The sequence below is a fragment of the Thermobia domestica genome, chromosome 4, assembly GCF_964235325.1.
Source record: "Thermobia domestica chromosome 4, izTheDome1.hap1.1, whole genome shotgun sequence".
NCBI lineage: Eukaryota > Metazoa > Arthropoda > Insecta > Zygentoma > Lepismatidae > Thermobia > Thermobia domestica.
In genome coordinates, this window is record NC_137457.1 from 78,754,054 (window position 1) to 78,764,416 (window position 10,363).

General features: G+C 35.0%; 1 long non-coding RNA gene across 1 annotated transcript in view; it reads left to right on the forward strand.

Moving 5' to 3' along the window:
- Positions 1-4,970, forward strand: part of LOC145683323 (uncharacterized) — a 324,002-nt gene extending 319,032 nt beyond the window's left edge. The window contains exon 5 of the long non-coding RNA XR_014131042.1: positions 4,944-4,970. This is a non-coding gene — a long non-coding RNA (uncharacterized LOC145683323). The remainder of the gene's footprint in view (positions 1-4,943) is intronic.
- Positions 4,971-10,363: the final 5,393 nt, after the last annotated feature.

Consider the following 10,363-nt stretch of genomic DNA (forward strand, 5'->3'; position numbering starts at 1 on the left):
TCCTAAGGTCACCGTTAAAGTGAAATAGAAACCACCCCAGGCTGAAAGCCCATCTATGTTGAAAATTTGATCGAGAGCGGTTGAGTGGTTCAAGAGGTATGATGTCATTTTCATGTTTATATATACATATTTTCAAAGCATATTAGAATAATATCTTATTAGTTTAATGCAATTATGTGTTATAAAATATTTACGTATAGCAAAATATAGTGGATCCTACATCGATGAAATCCTCGTGACAATGTTTTGCACTAACGACATTTCTTCCCATGTGAGATTACGTCCCGCGTAGTTTAAACCAGGCGAGATTGGTGATCAGGACTGGGAGGTATTGGTCAGGCGAGACTTCGGGTATGGCGACATTTTAGGACGCGAAGTTTAAGCAAGGCGAGGTTTCGGACCGGCGAGATTTTGACCCGCGAGGCTTTGCTCAAGCAAGGTTTTGGGCTGCGATGTTTTCGCCAGACGAGGTTTTGGAACGCGGTGTTCTGCTCACGAGGTTTTGTGCCCAAACCAAGCGGCGGCGTACTGCTTCCAAGGCAACTATTTGTATCAGCGCACACACTGTGGGTCCCTCTGACCGAATAGATACACAAGCATTCATTGAGCTAGAGTACCCCGGTTTTCAGGAACAAACACAAGTAGCCCCGGAAAATGAAAGCATTTCGTCTCCTTTATGCCATGATTTTGTATATAAGAATAAAAGAAATGTATGAATACTTCTAAACACCCTCTTCGACGATGACTTTCCCTTTATTCCAGCAAACTCGTCGTAACATTAAAATGAAATCTAGTGCAAATAAACTAACCCACAAATAAGAGCAAAAACCAAGTGGGACTTTCAACGAGCCCTCTCGATTAGAATGCGCCATGTGTCTTAACTATGACTCTTATAATTCTTCTAGTCAATCTTAACAAATTCCTCACAATAACTTGCATAATAGTGGTACTTCCTACTAGTAAAATAAACTAACTACTAATGAAATAAACTAACCCACAAATAAGAGCAAAAACCAAGTGGGACTTTCAACGAGCCCTCTCGATTAGAATGCGCCATGTGTCTTAACTATGACGCTAATATATCAATTAAATCATATAATTCTTCTAGTCAATCTTAACAAATTCCTCACAATAACTTGCATAATAGTGGTACTTCCTACTAGAGCAAGACTAACACACATCAGTAGGTCGTGCAAGGGTGAGTTACGAATTTTTCTGCCCGCAAGGTGCAAACATCTAGAACTCTGAAAAGAGGACCTGTTACACTGAAAGCTACTAATGAAAGGTTTACGCAGGATGCAGAAACATATAAGCCGTTCTTCCCTGAGGAAACCACAATCCTGAGACTCTTTCCACAATAGCAAACGAATTAAAACAAGTGATAAGACTCGCATCTTAACCACCTCAGGTAGATTTCGTTCTTTTTTGGAGAGTGATAGAAAGTTCTACCAGTATCAGTAAAATATGGTTACGTGCGTTAACTATTGGTTTGCATTTATATTACAGTTAACCATTAAAATAGTTATATTTAATAAATGTAACTATGCTAAAACCAGACATATGTTCCTGGAACTTCTAACAATCCATTGACCTAAAAATTATGTATTAGTGCCTATTACCCAAGTTAAGAGTAACCCAACCTAATTGAAACTTAGCATCCCCATTCTTGACTTGGGATCCACTTTTGTAGTAGATTAAGTATTGGTAAATTCATACTCTCTCCTGGTGATTATAACGTCGAGATGAGAATGTAGAAAATGTATCTTGCGGTTTATGTTACACCCAAGTGCGCGAAATTGGGTTAACATATCTTCTACAATTGTTACATAGGGTGTTTCTTGTTTCCGAGAAAGTTACCTACAACATTTTTGAAACTTAACCAGGTGTTCTTTTCCAATTCGGTAATTGAATTTTCAAATATTTCAACTACTAATAGTTCAACTACTAACAGATTTCTAATTTGTGGCCTTCCGAAAGTTTACCTGCACTTAGCGATGGAAATGTTCTAGCTATATATTGAAAACACTGTTCGTATGTGTCCACAGCTTTCACTAATTCCGCTTAAGTCAAAGTGACAGATCAAGTGGTGGAAGTAGCACTTTATTGCGATCAATTATTGGAGTTTGTATTGTACTTTTCTTACCTCCAGACAAATCAAAGAACTGTGCCACTCTCACATTCCAGTGCTTTTCTCTGGCCCTGCTATCCCATTCACATAAAGAGCATGGGTATTTTGTACATCCTTGCTGCATTCTTATTAGAAGACCTGTGACTTTCAAGTCTCCGAAACCAGACAAAACAGTGTTCTTAGTATTTTAACTTAGAACGTATTAATTTCAACTTATTATACATTTTTTCCAAGTAACAGTGTATACTACAGGAATTGATCCAAGTTTGTTTCCATTATCAGAAGAACTCCTTCTGGGCTGGATTTCGAAGCATCTATAAAGAGTCTTCAAACGGATGCGTCATAAGAAGCACCCAATGCATCCAGAACAATTGGAATGTTGTAGCAGAACACTAACCAATCTTCCTCAGAGAAGTAAAGAAGAAATTCTCTCTCTCGATGTGTAAACCATGAGTAATGTGTCCCACTGGCCAAAAGGTTTTTCAAACGAAGTCTAGACTCAATAACTTCTGCACTCTTCTTTTTTAGATCTAAACCTCGAAGAAAATGTTGATTTTGTAAACGGTAGCGGAATTGTTCTAGGATAGTTGCTATGGTCCTCGCATGGAAAACATGCTTCACTAATACTAGATGATAATAAAATATCCACAGAGGCTGATGAAATGGGAATCGGTAGATTTTCACAACGAGGAACGGGCTGAATTTCCGAAGCTATGTTATCCAGAAACATAATACCCTTCTTGTTCTTCGCATTGTATTCTTTAACATTGCACAGAAATAACAGTCATCATGATGGTTTAGAGACTGTCTTTACACCATAGGTATTCCGAACTGCATTCCTTTCTTTTTACCGTTGGCCCGGCATCTCAGTGTCTCTACACATATTTTACACACACTGTAAGGTGGCCACGATTTATCTTAATCGCCTAATTTAATACCAAAATAAGCTAAGTACACCTTTTTTATGAAACTTGTATAGTCTCTGTTTGAGCATAGTGTAACAGCCACACACACACAACAGAAAATATCAGCGTCATTCAAATATTTACTCGATGTCATTTTCTAACAATTGAGTCACTGCACTAACCAGGAAGACAAAACACTACCAAAATAAGTACCAGCACATTAGAACATTTTTAAATAGCTAACTTGTGTCACCGCAAGTTATCCAAGGAGACACAACATTACTGAAATAAAACGTATTTGTTAACTAGTTTAAGTCAGTACACATTAACTAGAACAACACAACACTGGTAAAGTAAGAACAAAAGGAAATTCTTTTCAATTAGCTATCCTCAGTCAATGCCCTTCAACCAAAAACACAAAGCACTGCTCAAATAAGTACTTTTTATTTCTTCAGCCCATCAAAGAACAATACACCACTGAGAAAAACACAGCGCTCGCTCAGTAACTATACGCACCGCGATAACTCATATAAAACAAAAAATACTCAGTACAACTATGGATATTTTAATAAATATCCCTGCAAATGCCCAAAGTCAAAGTATGTTAACATCAGCATGTCAACACAATACAAAATAGGTGTTTATATTATTTTTATTCACATTTAGTTGCAACATGAAAGATTTGTAACGTAAAAGTACATGCATGTTTTACATATTTACTTGGCGAGATCTTTTGACAGCAATTGAAGCCACATTTTCTTCTAAATTAAAGAAAGTAATATACTATAGCGTTGTGCAAAAATTGTACGTGATATAAAAAGTCTTCATTTTCGAATCGAGCATATCAAAATTATTAAGAAACAGCTATTGCCTTCGAGACAAAAAATTCCAAGCTGACCAATGTTATTAAATGAATAGGCAAAGATCTTTTCATTGTAAGAACATTTACTTCATGACAAGTTGAAAATTTCTTATTTCACTTTGAAAAACGTTCATGTTCTTAATTTAATACTAGCGTAGTATTTACTTATATCCTGGTGTTATACAATTGTGTCATTGATTTTCCCTTAAGAGATTTCCCAAGTTTAAATTTAGATGAGACTGACTGAGTTAAGCCAGGACTTTAAGAGTTAAGTTGAAATTTACGGATAACAGGTTCTTTGTTAGGAATTAAAGAATTTTGCTGTGTTCGTAAGTGAATATATGGTCATTTAATGAACAGCCACATATTCACCAACTCGTTATCGTCTTATCAAAATTATAATATAAATTGTCTTTTTATGTCTAATGTACTATTGATTATTTTGATTGAGAATTATTTTGTAGTGTGACGTGCGAACCATACATACTTGCTGCGTTCATCTGTAGTCTCGTCTGCCAGAATTATCTAAATGCGTGCAAATCAATCATACCTATTATTTTGTTGTGTGGATTTTTTGGGTTCGTATGGGGAATTACAGGAGACCAAGCACTAACGATTGCCAGGATTGGATCGCCAATATGAATTGGACATCTTGCTGCAATGCGCTCTGTCGAGTCTTCTGCAGGTACCCTGTAGTTACGCGAACTTAAATGAAAAATCATATATTACTCGTACTTTTCCGCCAAGTACACCAGAATCATGAGACTTTGGTTCTGGATCTGACCCCGACGAATTCTGGTTGCATGAAGCTCATTTCAAATTTTAGCAGTCAACAATATATAATAAATATATATAATAAAATATCTTTCCCCTCTATCTGCAGGCATGTAGATTTGGCGCTCACAAGCAATAATGCCATACTCAAGATATAGCTTCAACTATTCACCTGAGAATCTTTGTAAGTAGTGATATTCTCTAATCGCCTTATGCATTATGTTGCTGCGTATGTTTTTTAAAAGAAGCTTATATTTTTCTCTTTATGTTACAGATTGTGATTGCCCATACTATGCTTTTGGTAAGTAGTTATAGTCATGTATTTGATTTTCTTGTTTAGCACTGAAACTAAGATTGGTCGTTACCTCTATAATCTCATAGAGTCCCAACGATAATTATCCACTGCATTGTTTATTGATGCGGACGGGCTATAAAGCTAGTCCTCAGATTCGGGATATTCTAGCACATACTGAAACGCGTATTTGTTGCAGTTGATGACATTTGTACCCACTCATTATTGATTTGTACTTTTCCACATAACTTTCGTTTCTTGGCACGACATTCTCATGCTCTCTAATACCGCATATTTTGTTTTTGCCCACTTTTCGAATACAGAGCAAGAATGTTTAGTGTTCGTATTTTCTATTCACTGTCTTTTTTGGGATTCACTGGGATTTTACAACTTTGCGTGTTTTCACGTGCGTGTTCTTTGCCTTATGTCCATGTGAATCAAGAGTATATATATTAGAACATGACACGTACCACCGGACTCCTTTAGGACTAATGGAAAATATGAAATTATAATTGCACACAAATATGGTATATGTTCTTAGAAAGTTCATAAAAGCCTACTTTGAAACTGACTGCCATACTTTTTTCGATACTGCCATTTAGCGATGTTTAGTGATTTTACACTCGGTTGGTTCTTTGCCTGTTATCAACATTTCCATCTTGCTCATATTATTCTGAACATTCGTTTCCTCATTTTACGGCTGTTTGCACCAGTTTTCTTTTTCTAACTCCTTAATCTTATGGAGACTTCCTTCTACGCCATTGTCTACCGGGAACACTTTCGCTTGAAAATGTATTGTTGTATACTATTTATATATTATTTAGCTATTTTCAAGTTTCTTGTTGTACGCATGAAAATTACGCCTTCTATTTTATTGGCCTTCATCCTGTCGCGTTAGTGTTCTAATTCAAGAGTTATTACTAATATATGAATAGCCTCTACTAATGTCCTCTACTACTAGTGGTACTAAGTGAAGAAAAAATAACGTTTTTTGATATACTTAATGATACAATATTTCGAGTATATATCTTCCCTTGGTTATTCTGTCATTTTGATTTCCATACCTAAAAGAACATTTAGATTTGTAAAAGAAGACTGAAGGGAAAGAACATAATTTTCGAACATAATCTTCACATGCATGTTAAAATAGTTGCCAAAAATCATAATATACAATGGATATGAAACTTATTGTCTCGTAAACTCAGTAGCAATCGTTAGAAGGAATTTGGCCAGAATGGTCATGTTAGCTCAGTTAAAAACCGTGGAGTTCAAATCACAAAGTCGTGAATTCGATTCCCACTTGGGTAGATTCTTTTCTGAATGAAATTCTATTTTCCGCAATGCAGGAAAATTATATAAAATAGTAATATTAAAATATATCAGTTGTACATATGTTCAATTAATCATTTCAGAACATAAGTAATTATTATGTTTCAAATATAACATCTCAGAAATGGTAGGTGCTAACAGAACGTCGGTATGAGAATGTTAAATAACATTTTTTTAGAAAATCTAAAAGATAAGGTAGAGTTATATAGTGTATTTATTTGCACCTATATTCCATATAGATATTACTTCTGAATTTCCAATTGGGGTATTTCGCTTATGTTTTTTAACCTGAATTCAGAGGCATAGAGAAATGTTATAAATAGAGAATGTTCAAAGTCGGAGCGTGGTTCCTGGCAAACCAATCATGATTCACAAATTCAACATGAGAAGGCTGAAATTCTCCTTAGAAAGCACGAGAGAATGGAAAGCTTTTACTTAGCTTTCAGTTCAATATTCCGATATGATTTTGTAAAACTGAAGTGGGGATTCCTCTTTCTCTCTCTCTCTCTTCTCTCTGTCTTCCTCTACCTACCTACCTATCTATCTATCTATCTATCTATCTATCTATCTATCTATCTATCTATCTATCTATCTATCTATCTATCTATCTATCTATCTATCTATCTATTTGTCTGTCCATCTATCTATATATCAATCTTATGTCTATTTATATATATTCAAGTGGATGAAATTATGAATATATGTAGTATGTGTGTGTATCTGTGTAAGTTCCAACAAAATTATATCAGGAGTAAATTTAACAATATTTCCTGGTGTCTGGGAAGGAGTTACCTACCGGGAGTGAGCTTCAAATAAAAATGCTCGAAAACGATAGCTATTATTGTCTAATGAATAGTTTCCGGGTAGTTTCTTGTAAATGGCGTTACTTTAAATCCACCCCTACTCAATTATGCTACCAATAACACGTAAGTTGCTTGCGTAGGGACTTAAAAATATCCAAATGGAATAATACTAGTTTGGAATCGTAAACTTTTAGCATTGCTGTTTCATTTATTAACAGTTGTTATGCATTTAAGACCAAATTCAGCCTAAATGGTGGCAATAACCCCATAGCCCAACTACGATATATTTGTAGCTGCTGACATAAAGATGATAGAAAGGACTGATATTCGAGTCGAATCCATAATTTTAGGGTCGTTTAGATTATGACGGAAATTGCAGACGATTTGTAAGTTAAGAGCCAATTAGCACTCCGAAACAGTGAGCTAAATTGTGGCATTTAATGACCAATGTTACTATCGAATTCATAGCTTTCAAAGTCGTCACCTTTATTGTGAGCAGTACTGATAATCTTAAATTCTAAATTCAATTTCTGTAGATCTAAAATCCCCGAGTACATCTAGTAAACAGAATTGAAAGGAGTAACACATACAATGATTCAAAACGACTATTATTACTCTAGAGTACATATCGAGATCATAGAGATACTTAGCAACACTTCTGCTGCCATTCCTGTCCAAGTTCAACCCATTAATTCCCTTGTATTGGGAGGAATAGTGACCTGAAAGAAATAATCAAAACCGGCTGGCATTTCTATACAATCCATAGTTTTCGAATTCCCTAAGTTGATTGTCGACAGTCCGTGTAACTAATATTGCTGTACCATTCCCGTTGAATTTGTTACACGAAATTACTTTATTAAATAGCATTTTTCGTTGAATTTGAACAAGCATAGTAATTCCTGTATTACTTTCTTCCTTACGGCATATTATAGATTACAATTATATTGATAAACTCAACATGGTCTTCTTACTCTCATGTGCACTCTTGTTCAGCAGGTAGTTTTCGGGAGAACTTATTGATTATATTACCATGATTACCCTTAATTTGTTAATCTGTTTTACTAACCAAAGATTTTTATGACTGTAATTGCTCCCTTGGGAACTTGTTGGACCCAGAATGGTTTAAATTCCTTATGAAGAGAGATTAATTTCATTTCATAGGATATTTGGTCGTCCTGTTATAACTGACATGGGAATAACGAGTAGACCAATTACTGTTCTAGGTTAATTAGGTCATATTTTTATAGTTGAAGTAGAGGGATCGAAAGGTGAAAAAAGGTTTGTTATCATTTCCAGTTCGTGGTTGTCTTTTTAATTTTATTCCTATCTATAGATGGTTGAGAGTGTCTAAATTAAAATTTACGATGGATGAAAATAGCAGGTAGCATAAGAAAAATATTACGAATAATAGATATTTGAGGAATAGAAGAAAAGTGACTTAAACTTGACATGCCTATGTAATAAGTTAACGATTTTTCCCATTGGAAGTAATTGTTATTTTACTGTCTTTTGGTTTAAGAGATTATAGCTTACTCTCAGCCAGACCAATGAAATTACATGTATAATTTTTTGTTGGCCAGGCTTCAATAACGATTTGCATGCATCTGTGACATTCCCCACAAACCTCTGAGCATTGGCCGAAGAACAGGCTAGTAGGGCTAATGTTCTCGGCTATTTGCTTTTTGAATCCGGGAGTAGTGTCTGCTTTAATCCCAAGTGTCGGCATAGCTCATGAGTGAAGTGGATCTGCAGCAGTAACCACAATATTCATACCAATGTTAATAATTAATACAATAGGATTATTTGCGTATGGTAAATAGAATGAATTAGGATTTATTTCATTTACAGCGTTTATATAAGAGTCAAATTATGTCAGAAAAAGGCGGAATGTTCGTAACTTCAATTTCGTTGGTGAATGTTTGTTTTAAGAATGATGGCTGGTTGGTGGATTTCATCTGAAAAGCACAGAAGTCTAAGTGAGGGGAGAACAATGAAAACTAATGTGATAGCTGGCAGAATTTTTCAATTGCTTTCTAGAGTGTAAACTTCAATAGGTTCTAGATTTCTGAACTTCAAGATTTCTAGAATTAGAAGGTTACGACTGGTATATGTATTAGATGGAAATTTAAATACCCGACAAGTACTGTAATTGTGGGCACAAAGAGTACTGTGTGATTATGAAAGAATGCTATTTGTTATATGACTAATATTGTAATATCTTAATGACCTTACGAAAGTTATCTTATATTTGGGATTTAGGCCAATGCACTTACAAAATTTCATAGAGGTTTGCTACAAGATAAATTTCTGGATAATGCGGGTATGGTAGGTTTTCTAATCATTCTAGAGATGTAGCTTTTTGGTCAGAGTAGATTACAGGACGAGCACTCTCAAAAGCTTCTCATATGATAATTACAATCCTAGAACGGCAACGAAAGAAAGGTATGAAGCTATATTTGATACTGTGTTTCGTGTAGTGTAAACCTCAGGATAGTCTGAGATCCGACGAGGCATACCTCTTAGGAATAGGAAACGTTGGGAAAAGAAACTAATGTTTACTCCCGTAAATATTGACAGGATCTGAATTTCCAGCCATATTAGGATTATTGCAATCCCTCTAAATAATGGAAATCTTTTAATAATGCCTGCAATGATGGTGAATACCGCTTGTATGGATAGCAATAATGCTAATGTGCACCAACATAATGAGCATCATGAAGGACAATATCTAGTGACGAATTTTTTAGCATAACCCAAGTAAGTAGAAAAATGAATGATTAAAATCTGTACGTTTAGCTTCACTACTACTTTAATGGGTTATTGAGGAGTGGTTTATATGTATAATGAATCGAAAGGAAAGATAATAATGTGGTTTAAAAAGGAATGAAAATTAAATTTTTCAAATGAGTAAGATTCGTTTCGTATTTTTAATTTAGGCACGTCAATTTATTAGGTTGCAATCTCAAATGCATTTAATTGTACGCTTACATATGAAGGAGCGTGTCAGCTCGGTTTTGAATTTAGAGAGTAGCCAAAGACTTTTCTCTAGAATTATTTTGATGTATGTGTATGAGTGTAAATTGCCGAGTAACTGTGGAATGTCTTTAGTAACTTTTAAGAAAAGTGGTGAACATATTTCTTTCAATCTAAAGAAAATGCTTTGGTAGTAATATAAACCAAAAGATAAAATTTCGAAGGAGTAAGTGGTAAAAATGTGAAACGACTTATTATAGTCCGTTATCCATAGCTTCCTGAGACGTTGAAACAAAT